The sequence below is a fragment of the Zeugodacus cucurbitae genome, chromosome 3 (assembly GCF_028554725.1).
Source record: "Zeugodacus cucurbitae isolate PBARC_wt_2022May chromosome 3, idZeuCucr1.2, whole genome shotgun sequence".
Classification (NCBI taxonomy): domain Eukaryota; kingdom Metazoa; phylum Arthropoda; class Insecta; order Diptera; family Tephritidae; genus Zeugodacus; species Zeugodacus cucurbitae.
Window position 1 is genome coordinate 30,977,584 of NC_071668.1, and position 21,524 is coordinate 30,999,107.

At 33.0% G+C, this 21,524-nt stretch overlaps 1 protein-coding gene across 3 annotated transcripts in view; it reads right to left on the reverse strand.

Annotated features, from left to right (window-relative positions):
- The window catches only part of Kcp_3 (uncharacterized), a 92,548-nt gene extending 71,424 nt beyond the window's left edge, over positions 1–21,124 (reverse strand). For 2 of the 3 annotated variants that reach the window (XM_011196037.3, XM_011196036.3), the window contains exons 1-2: positions 20,367–20,930; positions 14,435–14,681 (exon numbers count right to left, since the gene is read on the reverse strand). The gene's annotated coding sequence lies outside the window, so the exon portion shown is untranslated. Of the gene's footprint in view, positions 1–14,434; positions 14,682–20,366; positions 20,931–21,102 lie in introns of those variants that run through there. The other variant, XM_054226468.1, reaches the window with a different exon arrangement.
- Positions 21,125–21,524: the final 400 nt, after the last annotated feature.

Here is a 21,524-nt window from a genome sequence, read left to right on the forward strand (position 1 = left end):
ACGATACAGATTGACTTCAAAGTTCTGGTATATGGGAAGTGAACCGATATGGCCTATTTTCATAAAACTCATTGGGATCTGGGAAAATATTATGAACCGAACTTCATTGAAATTAGTTGAGTAGTTTCTGAGATATGGTTTAAGCCCATAAGTGGGTGGAGCCACCCCATTTTCGATTCCCTCAAGCCCTTCTGTACCATCCTTATAATTAAATTTAAGGTTTCTGGTGTTGCATTTTTAGTAACTCTCAACATAACCTTTGTATGGGAGGTAAGCGTTGTTATAAACCGATTTCCTCAAGTTTTGGACTGTATAAGGAAGTGGATAAAGGAAACGACTCTAGAGTGTTTGGTTGATATAGCTTATATTTTAGTTGATATAGTAAGGGCGGAGCCACCCCCATTTTCCCTGAAATATTACATCCAAATAAAAAGACAGCGGCAAAGCTGTCATGTTGTTCGAATGGTCGAAAACACTCCACTCTGAAAGTGTTAGATGCAGTAACCGCCGGAGGAAGACTAGGAAAGGGAAGGTCTCCACTCCGTTGGAGGGACCAGGTGGAGAGCAAGCTGGTTACACTTGGGATCTTCAACTGGCGACGAACTGCGAGGGAAAGAGAGGAGTGGTGCGCTATTATCGATTCGGCTATAATCGGCTAAACGGTTTCCACGCCAATCACATACATAAAACCTTATTTATGGCTTAGTTATGACACTTTATATATTTTTGGTTTCCGCCATTTTGTGCGCGTGGCAGTGTTTCGATTTCGCTCATGAAAGCCACCTTCTTATGGTGCCAAGGAACACGTGTACCAAGTTTCATTCAGATGACTAAATTTTTATTCAAGTTACAGCTTGCACAGACGGACAGACGGATTTCAACACTACTCGTCAACCTGTACTTTGGAATATACAACCCCATATCTAACTCGTTTAGTTTTAGGACTTACAAACAACCGTTGGGTTTCTGCCATTGGTTTATAGTTTTATTAAGATAACACACCCATCCATTCGTCATAAAGTAAAATGGAATAACGAAAATCATCATGTTTTCCGTTAGTGAGTTAATTGTTCAGATCGGTTCACTATAGCATATAGCTGCCATACAAACCGAATGATCGGAATCAATGCCTTGTATGGAAAATTTTCGCATTGACGTGGTATTTTCACGAAATTTGACATGGATTACTGCTTAAGGTAATAATATAATCTCCAAAGAAATTGTTCAGATCGGTTAACTGTATAACCTTAATGTTTCTAGCAAAAAACCCGGCTAAAAAGCATTAGTTCAATGTTTTCTTATTTTTATACTCTCGCAACAAAATTTGCTAAAGAGAGTATTACAGTTTTGTTCACATAACGGTTGTTTGTGACACCCAAAACTAAACGAGTTAGATATAGGGTTATATATACCAAAGTTATCAGGGAAGAGTGGAGTTCAAATCCGAATGTCTGTCTGTCCGTCCGTCCGTCTGCAACTTGAGTAAAAATTAAGATATCTTGATGAAACTTGGCACACTTATTTCTTGGTACCATAGGCTTTCGATATTGAGCAAAATTGGACCACTGCAACGCCCACAAAATGGCGAAAACCGAAAACCAAAAGCCAAAGTTGAAAATTACTAAAAGTGGGTTAACTCACTAACGAAAAACGTCAGAAACACTAAATTTCACATAAGAAATGGCAGATGAAAGCTGCACTCAGATTTTTTTACAAAATGGAAAATGGGCGTGGCGTCGCCCACTTATAGGTCAAAAACCATATCTCAGGAACTACTTCACCGATTTCATTGAAACTTGGTTTGTAATAGTTTCCCTACATCCCAATGATATGTTGTGAAAATAGGCCAAATCGCTTCACAACCACGCCTACTCCTTTACAATATATAAATCCTTTTTTACAATATATAAAGTAAGTACTAGTGAAGATATTGGTGCAGAACTTTGCACAAATACTATTTTAATAGTGTGGCAGCCCCATTCTACGACCATAGGTTTTTAAGGCCCCATATATCGAACACGAGGACGAGGTTGAGTTTTATGACTTACAAACAACCGTTATGTGAAAAAAACTATTATACACATAGCGTTGATCCCAAGGACATTTACCAATCCCGTTCTTGTGTTCATTTTAATATTAGTCCACCCATTGGAGGATCATATCCAAGATTCTACTACACCAGCTGTTTTGACTGATGCTGCTTTTACTACAAGCAGCAGCTGCGGGTCCAGTGTGTATTCAGTGGCTTCTTAAGAGGGCCGTGTTGTATGGTCCCTATTCGAAGCGTACGAATGATACTTCCCTTTTACTTTGCTGCACGAAACGCCACATTGTTGGCACCACACAGTTTCCACTTCATGATAGAGCGTATACTAAAAACAAATGATGAAATCGCTAAAGTTCAATTGACTTATATATAAAGAAGCGACTGCATATTTCTTATTTTGTTTTATTGTTATTTTCAATACACGATTTAAGAATAAAAACATGATTAAATCTGTAATGAAACAGATGGTATGTGATTTTGCCACGAGAATACAACAAATTCACCATTCGCTCCTTCAAATGCAAGCAGTAGCAGCTCAAAATAGTATAATACAATTTCACATTCAGTTCACTTGCAAGCTTGACTAAGGTTAGCCCACCAAAAAAACCGTCGCCACATCGGTGCATACCATAATAGTTCACATTCCATTGTTGTTTCCATGCTGCCAAGCGGTTATCAAATAGCAAAGCTCCTGCAGAGCTGACTATTGGAATGTGCAGATACATGGATGTATGTGTGAGGAGCACGTATGCACACGCCGGCACATACAACATATTCCCACCACATTGGTTTGTTGTACTATTTTTGCTAAGTAGCAAATTCTTGATTTCGCTTTCCGTCTGCACCGCTTGACTCCACGCCTTAACTTGGCATTTCCAGTTTCATTCCTGCCATGCCACATTTGATGGCTGCTATGCTGCGCTTTGCCACTCAATTTAATGCCATTCACTGCCACTGCTTGCTTTGTCCGCGCTCGTTGTCGCTTTATGACGAAGTCTTGTTTTAAAGGAATCTGCTGGGGCACTGTGCGCAGGCATTCCAAGTTCATTTATTCTTTATACTTTGACTTTTTATATTTCCACTTTTATTCGCACTGTTGGGACTTCTTTTGCGGGTGTTATACACTTGCAACATGTTGCACAGTGTAAAAGCTTTTTGTTAAAGACTTCTGAATAAAACCTTTCACAAATAGTCCTTCGAGGCTTGGCACAACCAAACCTTTCGAAACTCCACCTAGGACACCTAGGAAAGTCTTATAACCTAAGAAATTATACAGTTAGGTTTTCGTCATTCTAGTCGACATTATGTAGAATATATGGGTCAAGTTGTGAGGTATTTTAATAAAATTGCGTGACAGCAAGTGTTTGAGAGACCGTCCGGCTCTTTCTAGTCATGAAATCGGTCTAGTCTATAGTCTAATGTAATGCCAACATCTAAAAATATTTCTCCACGGGATGCAGAGCAATTTGCAATTTCTTTGCAAATTGCATCCGAAATTAGCGCGTCCTTACTTGATTTTAGTTCTTTATTGCAGTTTCTTTCTGCTGAGTATGCTTACTATTGTTGCTGTTGGTTTTATTATAATCGTTTTTGTTGCTGTTGTATGCCTGTAAGCCAATTATCGTTTACTTGTTTATCAGAATTGTTGTACTACACAGAATTTTTAAAGTTCTGTCCTTTATTGCTTTCGATCAAACTAAAAAGGAATAGAATGCGCTTTTACGGACATGCGCTTTTTGTACATATGTCTACATACTTTAATATCTACATATTATAAAAGGCATTCATGTACATGAATGAAGGAATACACCCTACCTGATCTGTGTTTCCCGCAAGAGTTTCGTGCGTCTCTTCTCAAGCGCTTGGGTAATAAAGGTGGAAACACTTGTGATTATAATTCCGCAATTTCAGTGATGGTAAGGAACATAATGTATGCTGGTTTGTACCAAAGGGAAAATAATAACTAATTTTAAAATGCTCTTATTATACTTCATATAACATATGTATGTATGAAAAGGCAATGTCGTAGCTATGTTGTTGTCGAGTTATCCCTGAATTCATTTTGACCACATTGATTTATACAAGTTTCAGTAAGTGATGCCTTCGACTTCTTCATGTTGGCCACACATAGACATAAATGCAGGACAAGCTTGTACAGCCTAAGGAAGCTAATTATACCTTTACATTTTTTCTTTTTCACTTGGAATTTCAGATTCAGTCGATTCTCTTACGAACCCCACCACACACCATGAAAACAGTTCAAATCGGATAATAACCACGCCCACCTCCCACACAAAGGTTAGGTTGAAAATTTCTAAAGTGGGTTAACGCACTAACGAAAAACGTCAGAAGACTAAATTTTACAGAAGAAATTGCAGAATGAAGCTGCACTAAGATTTTTTCACAAAATGGAAAATGGGCGTGGCATCGCCCACTTATGGGTCAGAAACCATATATCAGGAACTACTCGACCGATGCGAATGAATTTCGGAATATAATATTTTCTTGACACGCAGATGACAAGTGTGGAAAATGGATAAAATCGGTTCACAACCACAACAACTTCACATGTAATTTAATTTTGAACTCCATCTTATTCCTTTACTTTATAATATATACATAAGGAACCAATAAAGATAGTGAAATAAAACTTTACACAAATACTGTATATGATTTGTGGCAATCGGATCTGTCGAAATCGGACTATAGCTTTTCAAAGCCCCAAATATCGAATATGAAGAATTCAGTGCCCCCTGGTAATTTTTCACCGAAAACTTCGGTAAATCTCTCAGGTATCTTAATTTAATTCAGAGGAAATATTTTACTATGTGAACTGCTAATTAACAACGTCTTATGTGCTTTTTGGAAAGGCACTTATTGTTTCATTACTATTTGACATCTGTGAGGCATTGATTCCACACATTTTTTTGATGTCCTGTGGGATCGTTTCTCCACTAATTTTTTGTCACTTCGTATAATTCGTCGACAATTTTTATTTATATACCTTTTTTATTGGGAGACGAAAAGCTCTCTATTATCCAGTGAACTTTATTTAATTTTTTGTTCAATACAGGAATTAGCCTTAATTGGTTCTCTAAACGCTTCACTCATTGCATTTCTTTCAGGTAACTCGGCACGGTTGATAACTTCCAAAAAAGCTTAAATAATGCAAGTTCTTAAAATCGAATGTCGCACATCAGCTAAAAATTCATCCAAATATTCGTTACACAAGCAGAGAATAAAAGCAATATTTAAAATGGACAAAACGTGTATACATATGTATATACAGTCCTCCATATATGTCCATATGTATGTATATTAGGTGCTATTTTTGTGAAAAAGCATTGAAAAAACTCAAAACGAAATAACCAAAATTCACAATATCGTAACATCATCATCAATGAAACACATGCCAGCGGCAAGCCATAATAGTACAGCGCGAATTTCTCAAATGGCTCGGCTACTAAAAACAAAAACAGCTATAAAATTCATCTAGTGGAGAGATGATGAGTCAAAGCCAAAAACTTCGACATTAAATAGCGAAACAAGTATTTTCTAAATAAGACTCGCTGAATATAGCGTAAAAGATATTTGTGCAAAAATGCGAACAGCAGATGATTTAGTGAACTTGTACGTGCATATTAGGACGGAGTTTCTGTTTTTTGAAATCTGAAACAATTTAGCAAATAATTTTAAAAAGTTATTAAACTGAGTCGTGTTTATTGGTAATATGTGGAGCAACAACGTTCTTGATACTCAAAGTAGGGTTTTATCAAATGTATACCATACACCCCTAAAAAATCTTTAGTTTAGTATAATATTCGTTCATTAAATACACTATACGAAGAATATATTGTTAAAGTTTAATAAATGTAGACTTACGTTCGTCCGATAAAAATAATGCACGACACTAAAAACAGCAATGTTTATATTAGTATAATTATAGCCACCGTTCATATATATATGTATATGAAAGTATATTATATAATACTTTCCTATCATTAATTTACACTCGATATTTCGTATTCTAAGTGACATACATTTGTACATGCATATCTTACTGAAACGAGGTGAACACGTGAGATAATATATTATTCAATTCGAACTTAGCTTTAATGTCAATTATCTATCGCCTGTTTCAATTACATTTTCCTTTAAAAATGTAGCTTCCTTTCCTTGGAATAATCGATTAAGTGTAAATAATAAACACTGTAAGCAAATATATCAGATATAATCAATAAGGAATAAGAAATACTAATCAAAACAAACGTCAGCCGGTTGGGCGGTTGGGCGGTTGAGTATTAGGGCGTTTCAAATTCGATGGGTTCTGATGGTAACAGCATGAGGCTGTTATAGAAATATGATGGGAATATAAGGGGAAGAAGTTGGAATAACATGCATACATTGCTTTATATTGCCCACTTGTTTACTCTTCACACGCAGGTGTATGTACGTGTTTGAAGCAAATAAAAAATGTTGTCTGTAATTGCAGACGCAGCTGCAACTACGAGCGGACCATTACATGTGATTGTAGTTTAGAGTTTATTCGAATGATATGTATCTCTTCAACTAAATCACGTGATTACGACTTGAACTGACTTAAGCAAAGGCTCCTGCTTCATACGTACCTAAACTGTGCATACACCATTATGCTTAATTATTGGGTGTTTAGAACGAATCTTGCACCATATGGACACTAAAAATATAAAGCACATTTTATAATTATTCCTCGTCAAAATTTAATAAGAGTGGAACTTTAAGAAAATCCGGATGTGCATTTTCCTCGGTTTAGGTGCAATGTTAAAATTTATTTACCTATATGTATGTATATTATGTATGTAATATGTATGTACAACGAAAAAAATGTGTAGAAATATTTTTTGCTGGGTGTATGATGCGCTTACGAAATTTGCAGGAAGTTATTAAATTATACAAGTTGTGTAAATTTAGGAACTTTAGGAACGCCAAACATGTTTTAAATTTAATTTAATATGTTTCAAGCATGTTATAGCTTACAAATTTTCCTGTTTAGTCGTTTAATGAAATAATATAATATACTTCAACAAAGTGTTGTCGCAATACTTGTAAGTGCTAGGGGGGGTTTTGGGGTGTTAACCCCCCCAAATAATTGAATTTTTAAATAATAGAATTTAATTCTACATAGTCATTTGAAAAATTGTAATTTGTTGTTTTCAAAGCAATCTTTCTGCCGCCGATGTATGAATATGTAAAATAAATGAATACATTAGTCACTAACAGCGTTGCCGTTTTGATACATTTGTATCTTTTTTGATACTTTTTTTCTAAATTTTGTGATTTGATAATTTTTTTGTTCACAAACGGCCTATTTTGATACTTTTCTGCTGATAGAATTTAATTTTTTGAAACTATGAAAAAAAACCTATTGTATAAAAAGTTGTGTTAAAAAGTTGTGGGAATGTAGGCCAATTAAAAAACCCAGAAAAATATAAACTGGACAGAGACATTTTTTTAATATGCTTCAAAGTAATGAGTTTGCCTTATAACTCTGTGGCTGCTGAACTGGATTTTTTAGATTTAAGGGGAATTGTGAGTCGAAAATGGACTTCTTTTGAAAATTAGTTCTGAACTGAAAAATCACCAATATGGTTTCTATTATTTTTTTTAGAGTTTATTGTTAATCATAACACAGGAAAACTAAAAACTCATTTATTATGACTTTCAGTTTTCGTTCCATGAGCAAACTGTTGTGAAATAAATTTAAATTAAAAACAAGTAAGGAAGGGCTAAGTTCGGGTGTAACCGAACATTTTATACTCCCGCAATTTATTTATTTCATTTATTAATATAGTACACAATTTGACCCACATATTCGTTATATATATTGTATAAAGTCCATTGAAAGTTGGAAACCATAAAATTAGGTTAGAAGCACCGATAGTTCGATAGAAGTTCGATATATGGGGCCTTAAAAACCTATGGTCCGATTTCGGGGATTTTTAGAATGGGGCTGCCCCACTATAAACATAGTTGTGCGAAGTTCTGCACCGATATCTTCACTAGTGCTTACTTTATATATATTGTAATGTAAACGATTCAGATCGTCTTCAAAGTTCTGGTATATAGGAATTAGGCGTGGTTGTGATGCGATTTGGCCTATTTTCACAACATATCATTAGGATGTAAGGAAACTATTACAAACCAAGTTTCATTGAAATCGGTCGAGTAGTTCCTGAGGTATGGTTTTTTACCCATAAGTGGGCGACGCCACGCCCATTTTCCATTTTGTAAAAAAATCTGAAAAAAAACGACTGCAGAAAGTTTGGTTTATATAGCTCTATTGGTTTGCGAGATATATACAAAAAACTTAGTAGGGGGCGGGGCCACGCCCACTTCCCCAAAAAAATTACATTCACATATGCCCCCTCATAGTGCGATCCTTCATACCAAATTTTATTTCCATTGCTTTATTTATGGCTTAGTTATGGCACTTTATGTGTTTTCGGTTTTCGCCATTTTGTGGGCGTGGAAGTGGTCCGATTTTGCTCATTTTCGAAAGCAACCTTCCTATGGTGCCAAGAAATAAGTTTGCCAAGTTTCATCAAGATATCTTAATTTTTACTCAAGTTACAGCTTGCACAGACGGACGGACGGACGGACGGACGGACGGACAGACATTCGGATTTGAACTCCACTCTTCACCCTGATCACTTTGGTATATATAACCCTATATCTAACTCGTTTAGTTTTGGGTGTTACAAACAACCGTTATGTGAACAAAACTATAATACTCTCTTAGCAACTTTGTTGCGAGAGTATAAAAATTATGCTATTTGCAAAAAAATACTTGAGTGCCTTAACTAAAATGTCTATATTTTTAATAAAAACAACCAGAAAAAACTGGTCTGAATTAGATACACAAGTTTACTTATTATTTGTTTTTCAAATGAAAATTTTCCAAACAGTGCATCGTTTTTTAAAGATTGGAGCAACAATCCCTATATCTGTCTCTTCAAAGGAACGCTCGTTTTCCTCACTTCGCAGGCTTAAAACATATTTAAGAAATAAAACTGGAGAAACACGCCTGAAAGGAATGGCTCTCTTGAATATCCACAGAGATTTAGACGTGACGGAGGAAGAGATTTAAAATGTTATGGCCCAAACTAAAAGAAGATTAGACTTTAATTTGTAAATAAAATAATGAAACATTGTCTTTTTACCTAAAATAACTATTTTCATGGTGTGTGGTGGGATACGTAAGAGAACTGACTGCAGAAAGTTTGGTTTATATAGCTTTATTGGTTTGCGAGATATATACAAATAACTGATTTGGGCACCACGCCCACTTCCCCAAAAAATTACATCCAAATATGCCCCTTCTTAGTGTGATCCTTTATTCCAAATTTTAATTTTATAACTTTATTTATGGCTTAGTTACGACACTTTTTTTCGGTTTCCGCCATTTTGTGGGCGTATACCATTTTCGGCAGCAACCTCCTCAGGATGCCAAGAAATACGTGTTCCAAGTTTCGTTAAGATATCTTAATTTTTACTCATGTTATCCGTTGCACGGACAGACAGACATCCGGATTTTAACTCGTCTCGTCATCCTGATCATTTACAGTGGCTCACAGCTTATTTCGTGTAAGCAACAATTTTGATAATAATGATATGAAATTAATATTTTTTGCTCTGAACTAAATGAACGAATGATGCAATTATATTGATAATTTAGTTTTAAATACAAAACATGTAAAAAAATTTACAAAAGTATTCAAATTCAATATTTTATTAAACAAAAACCAAAAACACTCATAATTCATGGGTCACAGCTTATTTCGTGTGTTGATTTTCGTTCATGTGATACATGGAAATAACGGATGCAGAAAACTAACGGTAAATCAAAGTGTGAACTATGAATACTTAAGAAGCAGTTTATGTTCTAAAAACAATGCAGATCAGTTGCAATTACGCGGTATATCAACATGGGTCCACGCACTTCAATTGAAAAACGCGAATTAGTTATTAAACATTTTAAAAGTGGAAATACGCAAAAACAAATTGCTGAAATGGTTGATTTAAATTCATCTACAGTTCAATATATAATTCAGCGCTTTGTTCGTGAAAATCGCGTGTATAACAAGGGTCGAAAGGCTCCTAATAAAATTTTTAATGAAACGGATGAGAGGTGGATTTTAAAAAAGATTAAAAAAGAACCAATGTTAAGTGCTCCAGCGGTGACCAAAGATGTTGAAATGTTTCTCGGCAAAAAATGTCATCCAGAAACTGTGCTCAGAATATTAAGGGAATCCAATTTTCATGGGCCCGTTTACAGTTCACAAAAGACCATTTAAACAAGGACAATGCTTTTTGGAATACGGTTATTTTCGCCGATATGAGCATGTTTAATCTTTTTGCGTCAAATGGTAAAGCATACGTATGGCGGAAACCAAATACTGAGCTCCAAACAAAAAATTTACGCGCAACAGTAAAATATGGTGGCGGTCATGTAATGGTTTGGGGGTGTATGTCATCTGCAGGCGTTGGTCGATTGGAGTTTATAGACTCCACTATGAATAAAGAAGTGTACCTAGACTTACTGAAGCAAAATTTGCTTCAAAGTGCAGAAGACCTGGGTATACGTGACACTTTTCGCTTCTACCAGGACAACGACCCTAAACATAAATCTGGTCTTGTACAAACTTGGCTCATTTGGAATTGTCCACACCTCGTCCAAACACCTGCACAGTCGCCAGATTTGAACGTTATTAAAAATGTATGGCACATTCTGGAAATTAATATTAGAAAACACCACATTTCTAGCGTCCAAACTCTAAAAGCGGCTTTGAAGGAAGAGTAGGGTAAAATATCGCCAGATTATACAAAAAAATTGGTGGAATCAATGCAAAACCGCATGAAAGCAGTAATCGAGCAAAAAGGCTTTTCCACAAACTATTGAAATTTTATTTCGGTTTACTTTTTATAACTTTTTCGTAAGAATTTTTATACCACACGAAATAAGCTGTGACCCATGAATTATGAGTGTTTTTGGTTTTTGTTTAATAAAATATTGAATTTGAATACTTTTGTAATTTTTTTTACATGTTTTGTATTTAAAACTAAATTATCAATATAATTGCATCATTCGTTCATTTAGTTCAGAGTAAAAAATATTAATTTCATATCAGTATTATCAAAAATGTTGCTTACACGAAATAAGCTGTGAGCCACTTTATATATACAACGCCATATCTAACTCTTTTATTTCTCACTAACGAAAAACGTCAGAAACACAAAATTTTACAGAAGAAATATCAGAAAGAAGCTGCACTGAGATTTTTTTACAATATGGAAAATGGGAATGGCGTCGCCCACTTATGGGTCAAAAACCAAATCTCAAGAACTACCCGATCGATTTCAATGAAATCCGGTATATAACACTTTCTTGACACCCTTATGACACGGGTGGAATATGGGCTAAATCGGTTCACAACCACGTCTACTTCCCTTATAACTCAATTTTGAATTCCATCTGATTCCTTCACTTTATTATGTATACATAAGGAACCAATGAAGATATCGGAATAAAACTTTACACAAATACTGTATTTGATCTGTGACATCACTTGTGGAAAAATTGTCAAAATCGGACCATGACTTTTCAAGGCCCCTGATGTAAGAACTCGGTGCCTAAGAATAATTTTTCACCGAAAATATAGGTGACCCCATATATCTACTATTTATGATGATTTTCGTTATTCTATTGAACTTTGTTCAGAATATATGCGTCGAATTGTGACGATATCTTTATAAAATTACGTCAATAAATTGCGAGAGTATAAAATGTTCGGTCGCACCCGATCTTGGACTTGTTAATTTATGCTATTGATTATAGGCATCAGTTAGGGGTGTACGAATACGGATTTTGCATGTGTTTATGCTATATTTTTAGTTTTTGTGGAAATATTATTTACTTTTAAATAAAAATCAATACATTTGGCATTCTGCAGTAATTTCTCATCCAAATCTAGTTTTTGTTTTCAAAAATGGTTTAAAAATGTATATTTTCGCTAAAAAAAATAGAGTGTAAGAATATGGATTTTGCATACTGTATATGTTTCCTTTTGACAATACTTAGAGCATTCAATGTCAAAAATATTAAAAGGCTCTTAAAAGGGTAATTACAAACAATTGTGTTTTTGTGGCTTAAATATTACAGGCATTTAAGCGGGAAAGGCACTTAAGCGAATGCTCTTAAGCGGGGAAAACCCTGCCGCAAAATGTGGTCATTTAAGAGGGTATCACTGTATATACAATCATATATTTCATTTAAGCATTTCAGCCTATCAAAGACACATATTTAAACAGTATTTTTTAATTGTTTATTTAAAAATTTCGAAAACTTAGCCGATGGCACCTCATCTTCCATGACGTTTCCAAAAAAAGGACTTACGGTGGACATCATAACTCATTATTGGTTCATCAAAATCAATAAACCAAAAACATTTCGATATGGATTTCGATAAAAAGTAAATATTGAAATTTGTGTTTTTGGCATAGTTTAAACCAAAAACTCACTTTTTTGGTAAAATATTTGGCATATATTGGCTCGAAAAAAAATTGTTATTATATAATAACAATATAAAAATTTTAACCAAATCGCTTTATAACGTTTTGAGATATCGTGTCCACCGACTTGAATAATTGAGAGTTGAGATAAACGGGTTTAAAGTTTCATATTCATACTGACGTGGCCTGATAAACAGAACTTCCAAAGGGTACTACTCACATTGAATTGATATTTTTTGATAACATTTTGAAATTACTGCATCATTTAAGAAGACAATAAATTTGTTTTTTAAATTTGGAAATTTTGAAACCCACCTAACCCATTAAAGTCTGATAAAAAAGGCAAAATCTGTTATAATGTCGAAAATATGTATTTTAGAGTTATTTGGAATAAGGAAATATTTTACGTAGTAAATAGGGGCGCAGGCAAGATATTGATCGGTTCATGGGCAATAAAAATTCAAATCAAATCAAGTCATTATATCAGTGTAGTTTTAGATGAATCTAATACCTAGAATAAATAATAATAATAAATAATCTTATCTGGGCTTTTATCAGAAATAGTACTAACAATTTCAAATTTTTCAACAATGATATTGTTACTTTGAAGCGGTAATTATTGTATCTTTAAAACTGTTATTTTATCAAGTGGGCAATATGCACTATACACTTCCGGTTACTTATGCGATCTGTCTGATCCGACTAGTAGCATAGTAGTTGTGAAATCATTTCTGCCGTAGTAAATACAAGCAAACGTGTGTGCATACGTAATTCTGAATAATGTTTTCCGTGAAAACGGCAATGACTAACTTCTTAACTTATGGTAAAAAACCCAAATACTTCATTTCGGCATATGCGCATCAACGCAGTTCTGCGAAAAGTTCACTAAAAGAGCATTTGTCCATATATCTGAGTTATTGTACATACATATTTATGCTTATACAAAGATTTCAGAAGAATTCGATATATTTATAAGGTATTTATTTTTCATTTCTTCAGTTTGTGGTTTTCCCCGAGTTGGTCGGTACAAGGAAGGTTGTTGCATATACAGTTGATCTCCTTTTTACACGGTTTTTTTTTGCACGGTTTTGTTTTTGAACACTTCCCAGTTACCATTTTTACACGGTTTTATTTTTTTACACGGATTTTTATTTTAATTGTATACTTTTTTGCAATAAAATCAAAATTCCGTCCGTCAATACGTCACAGATCCATTGCTGTTAATAGAATTTAATAAATTCTAAATTAGGTTTAAACTAAAAAATACAAATCTTAGATTCGAAAGCCAGTGAAAAGGTTGAAACAATTTCAATACGTAAACAAATAAATGAAGCTGTATGAAGAAGTAAGAAAAAAGAAGACACAGCGATTAATGACGGAACTTTGAAAAGTATTATTTTTTTACCATTCCCAGAATAGTTGTTGTTTGTTCCTTCTAACAGTAATATTTACATACATATAATACCAGAAAAGTCTATAACAACAATATAATAGATAGAATTCCATGTAGAATTTCATGTAAAATTAGATATTTTTTACACGTTTTCTATTTTTTGCACGATTTTTTTCTTAAATTGGTCCCAATAGTGAGTTTTATATAAAAATTTGATTTTTTTTGCACGGTTTTTTTTTACACGAGTAATTTACTGTCCCAGTTAACCGTGCAAAAAGGAGATCAACTGTACTAAAAAGTTTAATCGAAGTAAATAGTGTTGAAGGAATGTTTGAGTTGTCCACTAATTATTTTATCACATAAATATTACAGTACCCAAGTTCGGTTTATTAATACGAGAATTACATATGTATATTAAAGCTGTTTTTATCAAAAGTATTACTTACCTTCCTTACCAGACCGTTTGTGGTGTTTTAAGAAATTTCGTTTAAAGCTCACTTTTATTTTTAAATAGATAGCAATGTTTTAGGCCTTTGAAATTTGAGTGTAACACTGAATTGTTGTTATATAGGTACTAATCTTTTATTAACACAATATATAATTTAGCTTTCATTCGCATGAATAATTTAATTTAATTTTCATAATTTATATTTTCTGGTAGCACAGGTGGGTTCTTCGTTTTGTAGTTACTAGCTGAAAAAAATAAAAAAATAATTATTATAAGATATGTAAATAAATTAGTTAAAAAGTGGAAATTTTATATAAATTATTAAATTAGTTGCACACAAAATAAAAAAATCGAAAGCAAATGTGACAACATCTACAGCAATTATTACAATACGAGTATGTTTCTGAAAAGACTCGCAGTATTCATTTTAGTATCCTTTCATATTTTCTATGGATTTTGTAATATTTTTAACATTTTACTATAACACTTGGTTATTTAATTTGTTTGTTGCTAATTTTAGTCCGATTTATTTTTATTTTCACCTTTAATGTAATTACAAAGCAAACGTTTGCAGTGCCGAAACCCCTCTTCGGAATGTTTATTTGAATGCTTTCGTATTCCATGTGAACGTAAGGAAAATGCGCATGTGGTGGTAGAAGCAACAATTACTGCCACAAAGGTGTGCGTGCAAGATTGCATTAAACTTGTTGTGTTGCACTAATTAATTTATTTTTGCTCTAAAAGCACATGTTTCGTTCTGAGTCTTTTGTTTACGTAAATTTGGTCATAAAATAGATATTCTCAAAAAATATGCATAGAAATAGTACGCCCATATTGTAATGCCGAATATGAAATTCTCGTATTCAAAGCGTGCTTTCAAACTTTAATATAGGTCTCCCAATTTAAAGAAAGTAATTTTACTTTTATTATATTAAAATACAGAAGAGTCGCAATTTTCCAAACATTTATTATCCGAATATCCGATTATCCGAACGCATTCGTCTCGGCTCTATTTGCTAATTTAAAAATGTTTTAAAAACACAAGTTTATTCTAATGAAAAAATCATTGATGATTTCAACACTAAAGAGAGAGAAGTTGATAAAGAGATTGAAACTGGAGATGTATGTCAAGTACTATTTCATGCAGAAACTTTTGAAACTATAGATATTGTTTTTTATTGTTAGTTGTTACAATTGAAGTGCATCAAAGACTTGGCCGCCATGACTCGTGTAAAACCCTTTACATAATAGAACTTTACCCCTGGTTTTATTTCATCCGGATAATCGGGTTTCTACTGTAATTAAAACATCATAGATGTGTATAAAGAAGGATTTAATACCTTCATATAAATGTAACTGTCAAATCAGTTGTCATATTTGTTTGACTCTGAACGTTTTGGTTACATATGTCAATATCAAACGTTTGACGCTTTATAGATTATGGTCTTAACATATATGTATGTATGTCTGGCAAAATGAGGAAAAGATGGTATTCTATTAATATATATTAATATTTACAGATTTGAAAATAGTTTGTCCTCAATTATTTTAAATAATGTTCATCGTTAGTGCGAAGGGAATACATGTAAAATTAATTGTTCTACTTTTCATAGAAGAATTAACAACACATATAAATTTAAATAGTAAGATATATATTAAAATTATAACTAAAGTAAGCAAAATTTATATGACGCGTTAAAAATACCATTTAGAATGAATACGGCATTAACAGTTAAGCAAAAACTTAAGCAGCTACTTAGAGGTTTTAAAATTCCAAATATAGCGAAACAACCGCTACCAAAGTTTACTACACCAAAAGCAGATTTGGCAAACAATAAAACCGTATAAGATATTGGAAGCCAATGAAAAAAAAATTGTCTATGTTAATGCTAACATTAGCGCGAAAAAGAATTACTTAATACAAGTTTTGTATGAAAAAACAAAAATCGATTTGCAAACACATACATGACATGACAATGACCAAAAGGGGGTTCAAACGCACGCTAAGTAAAATAAGCAATTGTGTGCAAATGGACGGACGGACAAGAGGCATAGAGAATGAACTATAAATGTTGCTGCTGTTGAACAACACCGTCTATCTAGCAGTCCCAATGTTAAGATTTGCGAGGAAAGAAAAGCAAAATGCTGCGCTGTATGGTGTAGGCCGAAGTATTGAATGGAGAAGCACGGCCCGCGCACAATAAGGTGATGTTCCGGTGGCAACGGTGCGCTACCAGAGACAGTGGTTCTGTTTAAAATTTCACATACTCAAGTATGTGATTACAAAAAGTAAATGTTGATGATGTGCGTAAGTGCGCCAGCCACCTAGTAAACAAATAAAGAACGAAAATCCCAAACGATGTCCAAAATAAAACAATTCAACAAGGGGTTGTTTTCACCTTTGAGTCTTTTCACTTTTTCTTATTTTTTGTTACTTGCTAAAATAGTAACTTTTATGTTATAATGTGGACAATATTTCACATAAACGTAAACACTTGATAAAAGTGTCATTTGAATTAAAGCTAAAACACCCTTAATAGAGTGATTAAGTTGGGACAAGAGGTGCAGAAAAATTAAGTAATAGCACCCAACACCCCATTATGTCACCCCATCCGTGCTGACATGACGATATTAAGACAATTATGGTTTGTGTCAAAACTTCCGACTATGTCAGATCTACAAAAAGTTCGAATCTTTGCTCAGATGAGTTTAGCTGAAAATACATTATTTAGTTTTTAGAAACACTTCCACAAGTAAATTTAGTTATTTTCTAGGTTCTGATGATATGATTATATCACTCTTTATACTTCACTTCTTGCTCAAGCTTCTAAGCAAGATGCAATGAAGGGTCTAAGTTAGATCTTCGAAAAAAATAAGTTTGTTTTCATATTGAAAAATACCGTACCCCTTTTACCATCTATCATATAAGTCTGACCGAAAAGATTTATACACCATTAAATATATACAATCTATGTTTTGAATTTTTTAGTAGCTATATCCTGTAATTATTTTTTTTATAACCGAAGTTCGAAGTGAAAAAAGGCGAGTATTATAATGTCGAAAACTAAACGATTAGTGAATATCACACCGATAATATTGTAACGGAAACAAAAAATAGAAAAATTTTGGAACAATATATTTATTTATTAGTTGTTTTATTATTATTTATTCAAAGGATATTTTCTACAATAATGTGAACAACATGAACAACATTTGTTTCTCATGCAAAATTACATATCTTTCATGTATGAAGGTACCTAATAACATTGTATCAACATTGCTATCGTTACCGTTATTGATTATCCAACCCAAAAACAGGTTGAATGGAATGGAAATAAAGAAAATCACACATGTCGAATTACAATTTCATTTTGGGAATTCTTCATTTAGAATATTATATCTCCAATGTCTAATAATTTTCATAATTTTCTTATATAGTTTTATTACCTATCAGTTTGAGTCTGCTCATAATGGTAGTGCATTGATCTGGGATGATACCAATTAACCTAATAGTTAGTTTAGTATCATCATATAAATAAAATCTTCACTTTCATATTAGTTTATTAATTGCATTTAAATATATCAGTCAAAATACACATAAAACATTTTTTGTGGATTTTTTTTATTTAAGCAGCATTCTTAATTCTTCCAAATTGTTATTTCTTCCGAATTGTCGTTAAGTATGTAAGCCTTCTCTACTAAAATACTTCATTGCTAAATGTAAACTCGTTTCCGCCTTTCGCTAATCATAACAGCATTTAACATAAATAATGAATAATAATAAAATAGAAGTACAGCGAAAAAAGGCTGTAGCGAGCACTTTTTAGTAGCAACAGATTGTAGGGAGCAACTTACTGGCAACGTGCTGACATTAATTTCTGACCGCACTAGCACAAAACGGAAAAATAATTTGTACTTCCATTTCGGACGGTGGCGTTGGAGAGCGATTTCGGGTGATGGATAAAAGAGGAAAAAAGCACAGCACAGTGAGAAAACATTAATTTAATTTTGCGCTAGTTGTTTTATAGACGGGAAGTTATGGTATGCAAAAATATACGAGTTTATGCAAATTACATTTGTTTGTTTATGTTGTCCATAAATTCGCATGAGATAGTAGCTACACTTGCACTGCATACATACATATGTACATATATATAAATTTGATAATATTTCATCATAAAAGCTAACAGTGTAAAACAAAACGAGTTAAACCCAAATTTAATTCTTTCTGCTTTGCCACCTATTGGTCTTTGCTTTTGAATTGAGCTCTTTTTTTAACGAATGCGCGCCCAATAAAAGCGGCAACATACATATACATACAAACATCCGTTGCCAACAGTCATGGGTGGTGTTTTGCTTTGCATTCGCATTGTTGGCCAACGCTATTATTGTTGCAGTTGTATTTGTTGTTTAAATATAAATATTTATATCACAGCAACGGCATCCAATTCTGACTATTTAGCTACGTTTGTTGTTATTATTGTTGTGTTATGAAAAGTAACATTAAAAAGTTTTGCACTATTTACAAACAAAAAACTGAACTACTGTGTTTGAAGTTTTTGGAGTTCACTTAACAAACGGTGAGTTCTTGGATTCTGAACTTAGACGGGACTAAATTTAATTGCAATCGAAAACATTTCGTAACAAAATCAGTACGATTTATGTGATGTATGCCTCATATAATATCCAAGTGGAGGGACTTTTTTCAATAGCCCTTTTCAGACAGATCACGTCAGGCTGTGATGTTCAGTATTTTTTGGCATTTCGCCTTGGAAAGGCTTTACGCCTGAACAACGTTTACAAATTGTTCAACTTTGTTACGAAAATTCACGTTCCGTAAAGAATGTGTTTCGCGCGCATTTTTTCAACTTATTGTCAATATAATAGGCCTAATGAGCGTACTATTCGCAACTCCATTACCAATCTTGGGATTCAGCATTCATTTTACGGCCAAATAGACCAAATCCAGCATGCAGTTAAGAAAACTATTGTTTACTTGATGAAGAGAAGAACTAATTTATATTATAATTATTATTTTTAAATGCCAAATGGTACATTTATAAAATACATACATATCTCTACTTTTCTACCCCACAACTAAGGCTTTAAGATTGAGCATAACACCATCCCAAACAACATAAGATTTTTGTGGTATCTAGAAACCTTAAAGGTTAGAGTTCAATGGGATGTTATTTCATATATAGTAATAATTGTCAGACTAGATCGTTATATCGATTTTTTCGTTAATTCGAGTACACTTTTAGAGGTATGTTTTTTTAATAAAAATGCAGTATAATAAATTGTTTGATTAAATTATTAAAAATAAAATTAAGTATTAAAAAATTGAAAAAAACATAAAAAAGAATTCTACTATTGCCTTAAATGTAAGTAATATGCTTCAAAGAATCAATATATTTTCTCATTAGTAATACTTGTGAATTTCAATTTCTATCTTGATTAATCGTTGGAATTTGAAGATTATATTTGCAAATTTCTTTTGAATTTTTCTAAGTTACTTTTTTAAATTCTTCGATTTTATTTTACGCTTTCTACATACATATGTAGTATGTCTTATTCATGTTAAACCGAGTAATTACAAATCCCGGATTATCGTTATTTAAGGTACTCAATGTAAAAATTTGTTGTTCGTTATAAGCGGTTTTCGTTAAAACGAATATTCGTTATTTCGGAAAACTACTGTAATCTATTCTATATTGAAATATATAAATATAATATATTTATTTACTCTTGTAATCTCGCAAGAACGAACTAATGGAACATACAGTTTCAATATTATGCATTTTAAATTAAAAGTACAGACAAAACACACCAACGTACATACATATACATACATGTAGTATAATTAGTGAAATAAAATATAAAATTCAGCGTCGTTAAGTATATATAAATATGCATGTGTATCGTTTTACCTCCTTTATGCGTCCCAGTTAAAACGTTTCAATATAATTTGATTTTGATTGCTGCCAACGGGAAGAAATTGAAAATGTTGAACTCTGTTCACAGCTTGGCTGAATTTTTTGAGGCACAATTTTTTCGCATTTGTCACGCAAAAGCAAACGTAAAATAACTTTTATTATCCAGTTTGCACGTTTTTGCAATTTGAATACGAAAATCAATGCAAGAAATTTGCGTTTTGCTTTCCTTTTTCACATAAATTTTAAATTTTTACTGGCTTTTTATAAGGAAATGCTTAACTGTGAAAGCAAACACTGAATTTACAAATTATATTATTTTTGCCAAATTTTTGCTTTTTCGCTACCGGTTAGGGTTATTAGCCTTTTCATGCATTAGAACTGAAATTTCGAAATTTTAATTTTCGATGCAATTAAATTGTTTATTCCTTGAATTATTTTAAAATACGCCGACGTTGTATAATTTTAAGCAAGATTTACACTTTTTTTTACTTGTGTTGATTAAACGATATTTTTTTATTACAGGGCTTCTCGCAAATTCACAATAATTGCAGATTTTGAAATACTAATTAAAATTTTTACTGCAATATTTCAGGTGTTTTGGTCGCAGTTTAGTTTAGTAAGAGTATTTAAGTTGAGGCAAAGTTGAAATGATAGAGCGATTTTATTTGTTTATTTTTTATAGCTTTTTTAACAATTTTATTTTTTAAAATATTTTTTGGTTTGTATTTACTTTGAGCCAAACGCCGCATATGCTGCCCAGAAACTTAATTTGGGCTTCGCTTTTGTTACGACAATACAAAAACGTATAAACTTAAACGCTTGAAATCTCGCATTAAACTAACTTTGAAATGCGAACAAATTAAGGTAAGCGAACGCACGAGCATGTTCGCCAGCAACTAAACTCAACGCCAGCGTACAAACACACAAATGCATATATGTACAAGTGTGCAAACAGACAGACATACAAGTGAAAAAGTAGTGTGTATAACAAGTAAATGGCCCCAGCGAAGTGGTAACGGATGAGCGCCAACGCTGCGCGCACCTGTATCGCTGTGAGCGAATGCGAATACAAATCTGAGCTCAGCAAGAGCGTTGAGCTCTGAGCTCAGACAAACCCAAGTTAATATGGGTTGCTATCAAGTACATATGTAT